Genomic DNA, 16,263 nt, shown 5'->3' with positions numbered 1-16,263 from the left:
TGGATATAAGCACCTATGTTCCTAAGATGTTTGAGGTATGCCCAGAAAGGAGGGAGACTAATTAGCAGATGACTCTATGGAGCCATTATCATGCCTTTATAGCCCCATATCATTCATTGAGAATAGATAACTATGTACCCTCTGTGGAGAGAAGCTTAGAGACAGCAATCACATAACAATGCCACTATAAGCATAGCGATAAATACTCCATTGGACAGGTTCTGGAATTTGATTGCCTGGGTTTGAATTCAGGTCAGCCCCTTGCCTATCTGTGTGACTTTGGGCAAGTGACTTAACCTCTTGGTACCTCAGTTCAACCAACTGAAAAACTAAAACAATAAACAGGGCTCTATCTGAGGGAACTGTTAGAATAGGATTAAAATGAAAGTGGGTGACATCTGGGAAGCACTTCAACCAGTGTTTGGCAAAAATTAAGCACTCAAAAATGTTAATTAATGTTATTACTATTGTTTTTATAACAATAACTTCTATATACTGCTTTTCACATTACAAAATGTTTTCACAGCCTCTGTCTCCTGTTATCCTCTAACAATCTAGAGAAGTAAGAAAGGCACATTAATTACTATGATTTCCAGTGCAGATGAGGAAGTCATGTCTCAGAGATTGGCAGACTTGCCCCATGGTTACACAGGAAACTGCCCAAAGCTTCTATCACTAATGGCCTTTAATCCTCAGGCTCAGCCAAGCACCTAAAGAGAGTCCATTTGAGGCAGCTGGCCAGTTCTGGACCAATAATGGACTATTTTGAAATCCTACTATATGCTAGGGCTTTACTTTAATATTCACCTGTATGCTAACCTTGCAAGGGAGAAGGCATTATCACTGTTTTACAATGAGGAAAGCTAGGATCAGAGAGGTTTAGTGACTTGCCGGAGGCCTTGTAGCAGAACTGAGGTCCAATTTGCATCTCTCTGGCTGCCAAGCCCAACTCTTTTCACTCCACCAGACTGCTTTGGTACCATGAGACCCACTGAGGGCTGGGATTTGGTGCCACAAGACCCTTTGAGAGTTGGAATATCTCCCTAAACCTAGGTGGGCCGTGGACATGCATATACCCACAGGGCTGTGCTCTTCCCCTAACTGCAGCCAAGCCTGTCTGGTTAATGGGCCTAAGCTTTAGCCATGGGTGCTAGCCGATGTTCTTTCTGGTTTCCCTCCAGAGGCCAGGCACCTCACCTGATCTGCTCTATAAAATATCTATCTAAAAACAAACATGAGGGTTGCAGGGCACCTTGAAATCAGTGTAGTAGATGACCCAAGCAGTGCGTTTCCAGAGAGAACAAAAGAAATGTAAATAGATCTTTGTGTTTACTGAACAAAGGAGCCTTGCCACAAATGGGGAATTTGGTTTTAACTTTTCACTGACAAAGAAGAAGGTTCAAATTTGTTGGCCATCTGTAGCTGCTTACTTAGTAAGCAGAACTAACAGATAGTCTGGTCCTCAGTTTGGCAAAGACCAGAAGCATCAGAACAGTCTTTTGCCTAAAGAACACAAAAGCATTCTGTGACTGAAATAAAATCAAACAAAAATGCGTTTCTGTTACTGACTGCTATTTTTCCTGTTGTGAACAAGCCTCTGGCCATGATCCATTCTCTTCCCAGAACCAGCTGGATCCTTCTGTGGTAGCCTCATGGACCATGTTAGGGGACCCATTCTCTCTCTACACCCAAAGCTTGAGGTGACCACTGCTGGTTCTGGACTAGTCATTCCCTTCAGAGAACACCTGGGCATCCCAGCAAAGGTGTCCGGTCCAGAGGGAATACACACTGGACTCATGTAGCAGTTCTGCCACTCACTAGCGATGTGTGTCAGGCCATCACTTCGCCTCCCTGGGCTTTGGATTCACAATCTGGGCCTTTGGGATTGGGTCTGTTTCTTCTGAGACAGTTTGTGTTTCTATATGGGCAGCTGCAGAACAACTGGATGACAGGTAGCAGGTGTCCAGTGAGCTTGAATGCCAGACAAAGCAATCTGGCTTCTATGTATAAACCTGGCTGTTTGTACCTTTTTCAGTGATTTGATTCAGTAGCTCTGATGATACGTGCTTGAGCTACGGAAGATTTCTCATCCTTTTTTCACTTCTTCCCTAGACTGCAAATGTCGATACGGCAGATGGTAAGTGGGAGGTAGGGTATAGTCTAGCTTAAGGGAAAAGTTCAAGTCCCACTGAATATACCTCTAGCTCTGTGTCCCTGAGCAAATGATATCTCCCAGTGCTAATACTGGTAATAATGATGATGATGACACTGACAACAATAATGATATCATAATGATGGTGATAATACCTAACATCTAAATGGTATTTATCATCATGACAGGTATTGTTATGAACATTTTACACATGGAAAACACAGAGGGTAAGGCACAGAGAGGCTAAGAAAGTTGTCCAAGATCACACAGACAGTAAGTAGAAGTGAGATTAAAACAAATTATTTTGGCTCCAGACTCCACATTATAGGATAGAAGTTCTCAAATTTTTTGGTCTCAGGACTCCTAGATAATCTTTAAAATATTGATGCCGCTGAGGGGAGAATGTTTTAAAATATTTGTTAACTTATTTAAAAATAAAAACAATCCCACTGCTTAATATAAATATTTTAATAAAAATATTTTGTGAAAAATATTTTCCACATGCATATATCAAAAACAGCGAGAAAAGTGGCACTTTTTTTTATTATTGAATATCTATTATTTGCCTTAAAATCAGACAGCTGAAGCCTCCTGTTTCAGCATTCAATCTGTTGAGGTATGTTGTTTTAGTTGAAGAAAATCTGGCTTCACACAGTTGGAAAAGGGAAGGGTTTTTAACAGTCTTTCAGATAATTTAGGATATTCTTCTTTGATACTACACCAAAATTCGATAGGTGGTAGTTTCTTAAAGGTTGGTTGCAAAGTGAAATCTGAAATCATATCAATAAACTTTTCATAATCTATTACATTATAATGGATTGATTTATCTTGTACTTTAAATGGTTATTCTACCTACATATGACTTTGTAACATCATGTGTTGCCCATTTAGAAAACATTGGTCTATTGAGTTATGCTCATTTTCAAAATGTGGACACCCTCACTTATCTAATATAGAAAGCTCCAATGCATTAATATCACCACCAGTGTCATCAGTTATGACTGGGAAGAAGCTGTCAAGCTTGTGATGGTGGCTAAAAGTTTTGCAAAATTCTAACTTTTTCTGAAAAGTTCAAATTTTATTATTGGCAACTAATACTACTGTTTCCTTCAAGTGGCAGGTTCATTTTGCTCATTTTAAAGAATATTCAAGAATAAGCATAATTTTTCTGTTGGTCATTCTTTAAAGTAAAAGTGGCTAGTTCAGCTCAGAACTCAAATGCTTTTCTTTGAGACAGTCATAGTATTTGGCAGGAGTACTTTACGTATACTGCCCATCTGCCATATGAAATATTAAAAATACGTGTATTCAAGGGTCAAGATTTAATACAATTAATAATTTTTACTGCTTCATGGAAGACATTCTTAAGTGCAATTGGATTTTTTTTCAACTGCAAGTATATGGCAGTGGAATGTACAGTGACCACTAGTTTGGTACACAGTTGGTGCCACTGTCTGAATTTGTTTGAGCAGTTTCACCCACCATTGCTTTTGCACAATTAGGATGGGTAAACCGCAGTTCAGAGGACTTAAAGGCCTATCTCAGAGTTCCCAGCTAATAAAAGGCAAAGCCAGGATTTGGACACCAAGCCCAGTGCTGTTTCCATCACACTCCATAGGTGCCCTTTCCCAGCCCTCAGCGTCCTAGAGTGGTGTAAGGCTTTCAGAACAAAATGGGTTAGCTCAGGCCCTGAGCAGTATGAATCAGAGAGCAGAGTGGCTTGGATGGCATGTTTTCTATTTCCGAACAAGCAGTTTGGGGCTTTGGGACAATCCCAAGCGATTGTGTCAGATCTGGGCAAAAGTTTAGGACTCTGAATTAAAAAGGATTTGTTCTTTTTACAATGTAGGAAAATGAAATGCCAGTATCCTTTTAGTGCCACCATTTTCTCCCATTAACAATAGAAAGTGATGATCGTAGTTAACATTTTTCTGAGCATTTACAAAATGTCAGGCACTATTCTAAGCATCTTACGCATTTTAACTTAAACTTGACAACAATCCTATGAGGTAGACTCTAAAATTAACCTCATTTTAGAGATAAGGACATTGAGACACAGAGAAATTAAGGAATTTCCCAAAGTCACACAGCCAGAGAGTGGCAGAGCCAGGACCCAAACCCAGGCCTTTGAACAGCAGAGACCATATTCTGATCTGATGCAATCAGATTCCCAATGAATCCAACCTGTAGTCTTTCATTGTCCTTTGAACCACTCATAACCTGGACTAAAAAATATTCTTGCCTTTTTATGAGTCCATCAAGCACGTGACAATACCCACTGGTACTGAAAACAACTAAATCACCACTAGTTGCTTATGACGTAACTGGAAGTCATCATTGAGAAGGAGCTTTCTAAATACAGCGCAGGCATGGTCTGTACTGAGGCTTAATGAATCAGAAAAAGCAAACTGCAAGAAAAAAGTTAGTTTATGAGCTTTCTGGGAATTGAGACTCTATTTCCTCCTTTTTTCATTTTTTGTATTCCCCTCAGCACTTCATGTGTTATTGTGAACTTCATAGGCATTTAATAAACGTTGGCTGATGAAGTAAATGGAAGGCTCAAGTGAATTTTAGGCAAATTAGCTTTGGAGACACCCCATTTATTATTTACCCACTTGACAAGATGTCACATCCGCAAATCCACAAATCCTTCCCAACATTTATTACTTAATTTTCAAAGTGCCCCCATCTCTCCTCAGGGAGGGAGGTGGGGCCAAGAGTTATATTCCCATTTTGACAGGTGAGAGAAACTGAGATATAAAGAGTCGAGCAGTCCTTTGCCATGGCAACCCAGCCAGTCAGCCGAGGAGCCAGTCACAATTAGGCTTAGGGCCTGGGTCTCGGTATCAAAAGAGGCACATGCCAAAATTCTAGCCTCCCACATGATTGATGCTTTTCAGAAGAGGGAGGAGGTTCCCAACATGAAATAAAATGCTTAGCTAAACATAAAGGAAGGCTGCCAGACACAGTTAGGTCATCACATTTGACTTGGAGAGAACGTTCTGTTCACGCTATCAACCTGCATTCACTTTCAGCACACTTCACCATAAATACTTCTGACTCACTATCTCGGGAAATATTTTTTATCTTAATAAACTCAATGCAAAGCATAATCTAAATCAGCTTGCACATTCTTGAGTCGAAGCCACAAGCTGAGTTTAATAAAATCAGCTGAAAATAGCAGGGGACTTCTGAATAACCACAGTTCGTTATCTGACACAGGGCTGCTGGGAAGTCCCAAACACACAGGGCTGAAGGTAAAAGCAGAAGGTAGGTAACCTGAAGGTATGAAGGGACCCAAGGCCATCGGATGAACCCACCTGCTGGATCTCAGTTCTCACTGGACATCATTGGAGACGTTACTTATAATAATAGACTGTGTCACACCAACCAAGAACATGGGCTCTGGAGCTAGACTGTTTGGCTTCATATCTGAGGGCCACCTCTTACTTGCTGTGACTTAACCTCTATAAGCCTTAGTTTCCTCAAATGTGAAATGGGCTCATAATGATACCTACCCATTAGGGACGCTGTGGGGGTTAAAGGATATAATCCATCTCTGGAATATCAAAAGCATTCCAGAAAAAAATACTGATATCTGGGTCTCACCCCTAGAGATTCTAATTTAATTGTCTGAGGATGGAATCCAGACATGAGCATTTTTAAAAGCCCTTCTTCAGATGATTCTCCTGTGCAGTGAGTAAGAGAACACTTGGTTACAGTAACTATCACTACCATTTCCTGACCCCTGATTCTTGCCTGGCTTCCTGCTAAACCCTGTAATTAATTTATTCGTCAAAAATCCTCAGGAGTATTCTCCACTACAATCCCTTGTTTAGAAGAGAAACCAATGCTGAGACATTAAGTGTATTGCCTACAGTCACATTACTGATAAAGAGTGAAACCGCATCTCCAACCCAACCCTTGGTCTTGCACTCTCCAGTATCCAAACCTCTGCCCCAGGTTAAGTACTGAGGTGGCACAATGAAGATAAACATTTTCTGGCTGAATGAACCTGCTGGAAACCAGGGGATATGATGGTTAAAAGTGAAAAGAAAAGAAGTGCTGTGCTGGGCTGGGTGCTGGCCAAACACATTTTCTTGAAAACACAAGCTGAGCTTGGGCTATTGACTACGGAGTAGTAAGAGTGGGGTTAGAGTATCCACTGGACCAAAGACAACAAATGGCCAATAATGTGCCTCCTTTTTGGGGAGAGAACACACATACATTAGGAATGGCTCTGCAAACACGCACTTAGAGCAAAACCCCTATAAATCAGGGTTAATGGGGAAAGACAGCCACCTTTATAGGTCTTTCCTTAGGAAGCCCAGTGAGCACATGGAGCAACTCAAAGGAGTTTAAGAAAACTTCGATTTTGCTAGTTAGAGGCTTATTTTAATGAATAGGTCTTTTTTACAAATAGGCCAATTGTATGTAAATACACTCTTAAGACCTCAGGGAAACTACTTTTTCCTTTTAAGAAAAGATCTTTACCAAATGAGAGTGGCTGGTCTCCAGCATTTAGATTGCTTTATGTCTCAGGTATAATTAATAAAGGTGGGAGGAGAAGGGAACAACATGTGTTGGGCACTGATTCTATCAGGTATTTTACATGTATTATTGCGTTTTTGTCCTCACCAGAATCCTGTGTGTGTGTGTGTGTGTGTGTGTGTGTGTGTGTATATATATATATATATGATTTTCCAGCTCCCTTTTAAGGAAGATACCAAGGTTTATATAGGTCTTAGCATAACTAGACTCTACACAGGTAGGACTGGAACTCAGTTCCATTGACACTATTCTCCTGTCCCTACTCCCAATCTGCATTTTATAACATACTGTCATTAATAACTTTTCTCACAATTAATTGACCTGAGATCAAACCTCCTTCCCACACCAAAGGTGTGATGATTTTTACCAGTCTTTATTTTTACCCCAGGAGCAGGTTATTTAATGGGATCCTTCGTAACCACCAATTAGGTTACTCTAAGAGACCTTTTCCTGATTATAAGCTTTTGTGGATATATGGTCTGAATGTTTGTGGCCTCCTAAAATGTATATGTTGAATGCTCAGGGTGATGAGGTGGGGCCCTGGGAAGTGATTAGGTCATGAGGGTGGTACCTTCACGAATGGGATTAGTCCCCTTATAAAATAGACCCCAGGGACACCCCCTGCCTCTCCTACCATGTGAGGACACAACAAGAAGACGGCTCTCTGAGAACCAGGAAGTGAGCCCTCACCAGGGAGAACCTGACCATGCTGGTGTCCTGATCTTGAACTTCCAGCCTCCAGAACTGTAAGAAATAAGCTTCTGTTGTGTTATAAGCCACCCAGTCTATGGTAGTTTATTATAGCAGCTGAACAGACATAGAAAGTGAATTTTTGTGGCTTAAATATCTATTTTACCTCAAATTTTCAAGTATTTTTATTATGAGAGGGTATCATTTTGTTACTTTATATCTATCACATGTGTTTTTTTCACTTAAATTTTTAAGTGGGAATACTTAGAATTCATGAGCAGAACCACACTTAACCATCAGGCCAATGACTTGCTTTTTATATAATATGACCAAAATCTTTTAACTGAAATTTTGAATACAAAGTTTCTGGCTTGAGAATTGGTCCTTGAGTTTTGGTGAAATATTCCCAATCATGTTTCTAACTTTCTCAGCCTCATCCATCCCAATTTTAAAATGGTAAATTTTTAAAAACGAAACCCCCATCTTTAGCTGAAGGCTAGGATGTTAAGTAAATCTATAGGCCTAACAACTCTTTAGGTTAAGGGTACATCTACATTCCAAGAAGTCACTTGCAGCTTTTCCCATCCCTGTAAAACCAAACCTAATAATAATAACAAAACCACCAGCTATTACTTTGCTTTACTGTAACTTAGTAAGGGCCTAACTTAAAAACAACAACAATAAAGCAAAGTTTCTGACTCCCGGGCTTAAGCTTTACAGGTCACATTGCAACCTAAGGACTGCATTCTCCTTTGTGGTTGAATTATAAACCTTTGAAAAATGCTGACAGACCTTAACTATAGCAGGACAGGATGAGTGGGTCCACATAATGAACTTTTAAATGACTGGAGATAGAATCTAGAAAGCCAAGCCTGAAATACATCTCTGGTTTGGGCTTTGGGCCAACACAAACAGAACACATCATAAGTCATCTCTGTGATTTCAGTACCATGCGCAGGAGATGCCTCAGCATCAGCATGACACACGATCCTCGCTATGGAAGCTTTTGGCTGCTTCTACGTCATGTAAATGCAACAGTTGTGCTTTCAGCCCTGGTAGAGAGCCCCGGGCTAGGAAGAACTAGGCCACATTCAGGTCCTTCAAAGACAAAGTCCATGTGTATTTTCACTACCCTGGTCTGACTCTTAGGCAGTGGCTTGCCCAGTCATAATAAATTCTCAAGCATTTGATGGTTGAGAATTTAGGCTCTAAGTGGAGCCTAGGTGGCTTTCAAAATAAAAATGTGTCGTTCTGGCCCATGAATTTCTATTCCTCTGGGGACCACACAGTCATACAATCTCAGTGTTCTAAAGTCACGTCTTGATTAAACACAACCAGAATCCCTTTGTGTGTCAGTCAGCATTCCAACTCAGTTCCACCAAGGTTGACATTCCAGTTTCATGTTTTCCCAGAATGTAAACTTCAGGGAGCACAAAAGGGCACACAAGCCATTCTTTCCCCCTTTCTCCATTCATTGTGCAAGATCTGTATTTCAAAATTTGAAAGAATCTGCTGACTTGACCACAAGTCAAGATCTCTTGTTAATAGGGCAGTGCAATGGTAAAGGCCCTGTCACTTGAATGTTCTCTCTCATGAATGGTGCGGTTTTGCCTTCAAATTTTGAACCAGATTCCTCAACAATTAGAAATCATCTGCTCTACTGCTTTTCAAGAAAACAGAAAAGCACTGAGAAATTTGGAGATGAAGACTGAAGGAGATACTATTTTTTTTTCATAGCAAGAGACAAAAATCAATTCAACACACAAGGATGTGAACTTTGAGGATGGGACCACACCTTTTTCATTTGCTGTGGCTCCTTAAACTGATCACAGGCTTGCTAAAGATAGATGTGTAAAATGCTAGATGAAGAGATGAACAGATCTATTTTTATGTTATTATCGATTATGAATAGATAAACAAATACGTAAGAGCCTGTACTCAAAGATCGCTCATCCTAGCTACAGAGTCATGCAGGTAAAGAGATAATCATGATAAAGTGTGACCTCGGTATGATCAGGGTGGCAAAGAATCCTAGAAGGGGGAAACAACCCATTTTCCAGGCCAGAGGTGTCAGAGAAGGGTTTCCAAAGGAGGTAACACCTTGCAATCAGTGGAAGTTTTTAAAAAAGAGGCGATGTGGCCTCTGTCATTCAGGAGCCCCTTAAGATCTGGAAGGAAAGTGGAGCTATTCTAGGGATCTAATTTGAAAGTACAAGTCAGAGTGAGAGCAAAAGCCAAGTGTGTGGTCAAGATGTTGAGTGTTGAAGGCGTTCACGAGAGAGTGGAGAGAGGGAAGCTGAGATCAAAACAGGCTGGCCAAGGTTACTGAGGTGGTGGCAGAGAGGCCAGATGGTTCCCTGACTTTTATCAGGCAGAGTGGGCAAGATCCAGTGTGGAGAGGAGAGGGAGAGAAACCCCAGACTTCCTGTCCTCTTGCTGGAATGTGCAGGCCTTTAGGGGAGGCGAGGAGTAGACAGGAGAGGGGAAACAGAAGATAAATAAGCAAATACTTATTAAACACTTGTGCGAACATGGAGGGGGGACCTGTCCCATCTCTCCTTGGCCTCACAAAATAGTGATAGAAAAGAAATTTATGAAAATAATCAGAACAAGGAAAGAGGTAAGAAAAAGGCTGTTTTATGCTCAGGAGGGGGGTGAACCTGTCCAGCTCTAGAAATCAGGGAAGGTGTGAAAGAGTGGGGCATGCTTGCATTGGGCCTTGACGGAGAGCAAGGGTGCAGAGGGGAGAGGAAGGGCAGAAGCTGAGCAGTTGTTGGGGAGAGTGTGGCACACAAACCAGATGCCATCCTTGGTGACATGTACCATGTCTGCTGAGGACTCCACAGTGCACTTCCACAGCTTCCCCACTTTACTGTGTTTCTGACATTAGGTCAGAAATTACTAGCATTTTAGGTAAAGAAGTTCCTTCTCCAGCAGGATTGCTTGCACATGGTAGGGTGTTTAACATCCTAAACCCCTATTCAATAAGTGTTAACTGCACACCCTCATGATGGTGACAACTAAAAACAGAACCACTCATATATGACTACATTGAGGAGCCCAGAGGCATCTTTTCATCATGGTCTTACTAATCATAGAGCCTAGCCAGTTCCCAGCACACAAGAATTGCATGATAAAATGAGTCCCTGATCCAACTTCCCTGCCCATACTAACTCCTAGGCCACTAAAGTCCATAATTAGCAAATTCTGTGAGTAACTGCAGCTAGGGCTAGCAAACTAGTTGCAATGGATGTAGCTCTCAGTGAAGCCAGAAACTATCAGTTGTCTGAAAATCATGGCTTCCAGCTGAAATGAAAGTTCCTTGAAAAGTGTTCATTTTTTCATATTTCTCATGCAGGAAGACATATAAAGCAGAGCTGTAGAAACATATCTGCAAATTGTTTGATGCTCCTTCCATGAGAAGGTGGAGTCTGTGTGCCCTCTCTTTGCACTTGGCAGGACCTCTGTGATCACGTCTTTTCTGCATGTGGCAGGACCTCTGAGAACAGAATGTTGCAGAAGTGACACTGTGTGAGAGACTTCAGAGTCAGGTTTAAAAAACTTGAGGCAATCCCTCTGGGAGCCTTCAGTCACCAGTTACCCTGAGGCCACCACATGGAGAGTACTTGGAGAGAACAAAGAGATGCTCTTGGACATCTCTTGTGTAGACAACAATTGTGTGTGGAACAGCCCCAGCTGTTCCAGACTCCAGCTGTTTGTGTCCTCTCAGCCGAGACACCAGACATGTGAATGATGAAGTCTTTAAGATGACCCTAGACGCAGCCACCATCTGACTGCAACCACATGAGAGACCCTGTGCAAGAATCATCTAGCTGATCCCAAGCTGATCCCAGTCAACTCTCAGAACCAGGAGAGAGAATAATAATACACGATTGTTGCTGGAAGCGACTATGTTTGTTGTGGTTTGTTACCTAGCAGGAGCTAACTGATACACAGCTCTCACTTGAGATTCTAAGGAGTGAAATAAATTCTCTAGAAGAGCAGACATTTATTGGAGAAGTACCTTGTGACAGATTCTGTGCTAGGAAGTAAAAGCAATGACTTAGACACAGTCCCTGGTTTCAAGGATCTCCCAGGGGAGATTCAATATGAACATGGATTATCACAAATATTAGGAAAGAATAAACACAAGAGGCACAAAGAATATATGATGGGTGTATATTCTGGGAGGTTCCTGGATGAACTCGCTTTGATCGTGGGCTAGCAAAGTTAGCAAAGTGCCCTCCAGATGGGGAACCCCACGGAATGAAGTAAAAATAAACAAAGAACTTTGGTTCTTCCACACTGTGAGTTTGTTGAGGACAAAAAACATGTATCCCAGTACCTGTCATGTAGCAGAATCTTGCTCAGTTTATATTTACTGGATGGATTGGTGGGTGGATGGATGGATAGTACTAGGGAGCCAGCCTAGAAAGAACATTGGCTGGCCTGAGGACCAGAAGGCTAGGGATCAAGTCCTAGCTGTGTGACCCTGGATAAATCACTTATTTTACTTGTCTATAGTCTTCAATTTCCGTGTCTGTCTAATGTGAGGATAAGGCTAGGAGATCTCTGAGGTTTGTTCCAAACTCAAACCTTCTAGAGTACCAAAGGGCAAGTATGAACATCCATCTATGTGTTTACTTGGCCATCTCTATAATCAAACAAACACATACCAGAGAGGTGTCAATCTGTCTTTGTTAAGACTCATTGATTACATGCAACAGGAACTAACTCAAGCCTGTGTAAGAGGGTGAGGAAAAGCAGATGAGGTGGATGGGGAATTTAACATAGCATGGAAGGGTTTCTTGCGAAACTCTGGCAAGATGTCTGGCCAGGTTTTGAGAGAAACGGGAACCAAGAACTGGAAAGCTGCTGGGAACCAGATCGGGAATCTCCCTTCACTCCCAGACTCGAATTCTCTTTATGAATCTGCTTAAATCTTTCTTTGAAAACCAGCTTTCTTGGCTTTTCTATGTCTATAGTAGAAGATCAACACTATATGGCCCCCAGATTGATCTCCTGGCACTAACAGCAACTGACAAACATTAGCAGGCTACCTCTGAGTTCCAATTGCAAATTCCTGGGAAAGAGACTCTGGTGTAACCTGGGCCAGGTGTCCTCTCCATGGTCCAATCAACTCTTACCAGAAGGACAGGGTTATAAATTCAAATATGGCTGCTGAAGGACCCTCATGATGGGTCGTGAAAGCAGTTATCAGACAACAGAGGGTTATTATGAGGTAGGCAGCCTCTCTGAATGGTACGTTGTATAAAGTCCAAGAAAAAGAAATAAACAATTTTTTATTTATTCTTTATTTATTTATTTCTATTTATTTATTTTTTTATTTTTAATTATTATTATTATTACACTTTAAGTTCTAGGATACATGTGCACAACGTACAGGTTTGTTACATATGTATACATGTGCCATGTTGGTATGCTGCACCCATGAACTCATCATTTACATTAGGTATATCTCCCAGTGCTATCCCTTCCCCCCACCCTCTCCCCACAATAGGCCCCGGTGTGTGATGTTCCCCTTCCTGTGTCCAAGTGTTCTCATTGTTCAATTCCCACCTATGAGTGAGAATATGTGGTGTTTGGTTTTCTGTTCTTGAGATAGTTTGCTGAGAATGATGGTTTCCAACTGCATCCATATCCCTACAAAGGACACGAACTTATCCTTTTTTATGGCTGCAGAGTATTCCATGGTGTATATGTGCCACATTTTCTTAATCCAGTCTGTCACTGATGGATATTTGGGTTGATTCCAAGTCTTTGCTATTGTGAATAGTGCTGCAATAAACATACGTGTGCATGTGTCTTTATAGCAGCATAATTTATAATCCTTTGGGTATATACCCAGTAATGAGATGGCTGGGTCAAATGGTATTTCTAGTTCTAGATTCTTGAGGAATCACCACACTGTCTTCCACAATGGTTGAACTAGTTTACAGTCCCACCAACAGTGTAAAAGTATTCCTATTTCTCCACATTCTCTCCAGCACCTGTTGTTTCCTGACTTCTTAATGATTGCCACTCTAACTGGTGTGAGATGGTATCTCATTGTGGTTTTGATTTGCATTTCTCTGATGGCCAGTGATGATGAGCATTTTTTCATGTGTCTGTTGGCTGTATGAATGTCTTCTTTTGAGAAATGTCTGTTCATATCCTTTCCCCACTTTTTGATGGTGTTGTTTTTTCTTGTAAATTTGTTTGAGTTCTTTATAGGTTCTGGATATTGGCCCTTTGTCAGATGAGTAGATTGCAAAAATTTTCTCCCATTCTGTAGGTTGCCTGTTCACTTTGATGGTAGTTTCTTTTGCTGTGCAGAAGCTCTTTAGTTTAATTAGATCCCATTTGTCAATTTTGGCTTTTGTTGCTGTTGCTTTTGGTGTTTTAGACATGAAGTCCTTGTCCATGCCTATGTCCTGAATGGTATTGCCTAGGTTTTCTTCTAGGGTTTTTATGGTTTTAGGTCTAACACTTAAGTCTCTAATCCATCTTGAATTAATTTTCATATATGGCATAAGGAAAGGATCCAGTTTCAGCTTTCTACATATGGCTAGCCAATTTTCCCAGCACTGTTTATTAAATAGGGAATCCTTTCCCCATTTCTTGTTTCTCTCAGGTTTGTTAAAGGTCAGATGGCTGTAGATGTGTGGTATTATTTCTGAGGACTCTGTTCTGTTCCATTGGTCTATATCTCTGTTTTGGTACCAGTACCATGCTGTTTTGGTTACTGTAGCCTTGTAGTATAGTTTGAAGTCAAGCAGCGTGATGCCTCCAGCTTTGTTCTTTTGGCTTAGGATTGTCTTGGCAATGCGGGCTCTTTTTTGGTTCCATATGAACTTTAAAGCAGTTTTTTCCAATTCTGTGAAGAAACTCATTGGTAGTTTAATGGGGATGGCATTGAATCTATAAATTACCTTAGGCACTATGGCCATTTCCACAATATTCATTCTTCCTATCCATGAGCATGGTATGTTCTTCCATTTGTTTGTGTCCTCTTTGATTTCACTGAGCAGTGGTTTGTAGTTCTCCTTGAAGAGGTCCTTTACATCCCTTGTAAGTTGGATTCCTAGGTATTTTATTCTCTTTGAAGCAATTGTGAATGGAAGTTCATTCATGATTTGGCTCTCTGTTTGTCTGTTACTGGTGTATAAGAATGCTTGTGATTTTTGCACATTGATTTTGTATCCTGAGACTTTGCTGAAGTTGCTTATCAGCTTAAGGAGATTTTGGGCTGAGACGATGCAGTTTTCTAAATATACAATCATGTCATCTGCAAACAGGGACAATTTGACTTCTTCTTTTCCTAACTGAATACCCTTGATTTCTTTCTCTTGCCTGATTGCCCTAGCCAGAACTTCCAACACTATGTTGAAGAGGAGTGGTGAGAGAGGGCATCCTTGTCTTGTGCCAGTTTTCAAAGGGAATGTTTCCAGTTTTTGCCCATTCAGTATGATATTGGCTGTGGGTTTGTCATCAATAGCTCTTATTATTTTAAGATACATTCCATCAATACCGAATTTATTGAGAGTTTTTAGCATGAAGGGCTGTTGAATTTTGTCAAAGGCCTTTTCTGCATCTATTGAGATAATCATGTGGTTCTTGTCTTTGGTTGTGTTTATATGCTGGATTACATTTATTGATTTGCATACGTTGAACCAGCCTTGCATCCCAGGGATGAAGCCCACTTGATCACGGTGGATAAGCTTTTTGATGTGCTGCTGGATTCGGTTTGCCAGTATTTTACTGAGGATTTTTGCATCAATGTTCATCAGGGATATTGGTCTAAAATTCTCTTTTTTTGTTGTATCTCTGCCAGGCTTTGGCTTCGTAAAATGAGTTAGGGAGGATTCCCTCTTTTTCTATTGATTGGAATGGTTTCAGAAGGAATGGTACCAGCTCCTTCTTGTACCTCTGGTAGAATTCAGCTGTGAATCCGTCTGGTCCTGGACTTTTTAAAATTATTGCCTCAATTTCAGAGCCTATTAGTCTATTCAGGGATTCAACTTCTTCCTGGTTTAATCTTGGGAGAGTGTAAGTGTCCAGGAAATTATCCATTTCTTCTGGGTTTCCTAGTTGATTTGCGTAGAGGTGTTTATAGAATTCTCTGATGGTAGTTTGTATTTCTGTGGGGTCGGTGGTGATATTCCCTTTATCATTTTTTATTGCGTCTATTTGATTCTTTTCTCTTTTCTTCTTTATTAGTCTTGCCAGCGGTCTACCAATTTTGTTGATCTTTTCAAAAAACCAGCTCTTGGATTCATTGATTTTTTGGAGGGTTTTTTGTGTCTCTATCTCCTTCAGTTCTGCTCTGATCTTAGTTATTTCTTGCCTTCTGCTAGCTTTTGAATGTGTTTGCTCTTGCTTCTCTAGTTCTTTTAATTTTGATGTTAGGGTGTCAATTTTAGATCTTTCCTGCTTTTTCTTGTGGGCATTTAGTGCTATAAGTTTCCCTCTACACACTGCTTTAAATGTGTCCCAGAGATTCTAGTATGTTGTATCTTTGTTCTCATTGGTATAAAAAAGCATCTTTATTTCTGCTTTCATTTCGTTATGTACCCAGTAGTCATTCAGGAGCAGGTTGTTCAGTTTCCATGTAGTTGAGCAGTTTTGATTGAGTTTCTTAGTCCTGAGTTCTAGTTTGACTGCACTGTGGTCTGAGAGACAGTTTGTTATAATTTCTGTTCTTTTACATTTGCTAAGGAGTGCTTTACTTCCAATTATGTGGTCAATTTTGGAATAAGTGCGATGTGGTGCTGAGAAGAATGTATATTCTGTTGATTTGGGGTGGAGAGTTCTATAGATGTCTATTAGGTCCGCTTGGTGCAGAGATGAGTTCAATTCCTGGATATCCT

At 40.7% G+C, this 16,263-nt stretch overlaps 1 protein-coding gene across 1 annotated transcript in view; it reads right to left on the bottom strand.

Annotated features, from left to right (window-relative positions):
* ROR1 (receptor tyrosine kinase like orphan receptor 1) overlaps positions 1–16,263 on the bottom strand; it is a 428,145-nt gene that overhangs the window by 145,577 nt on the left and 266,305 nt on the right. The gene's annotated exons all lie outside the window — the stretch shown is intronic.

Source organism: Trachypithecus francoisi, unplaced genomic scaffold, assembly GCF_009764315.1.
Source record: "Trachypithecus francoisi isolate TF-2019V2 unplaced genomic scaffold, Tfra_2.0 Lachesis_group12, whole genome shotgun sequence".
Taxonomy (NCBI): Eukaryota; Metazoa; Chordata; class Mammalia; order Primates; family Cercopithecidae; genus Trachypithecus; species Trachypithecus francoisi.
The sequence above is the reverse complement of the archived record's forward strand: the minus strand, read 5'-3'. Positions and strand labels throughout refer to the sequence as shown.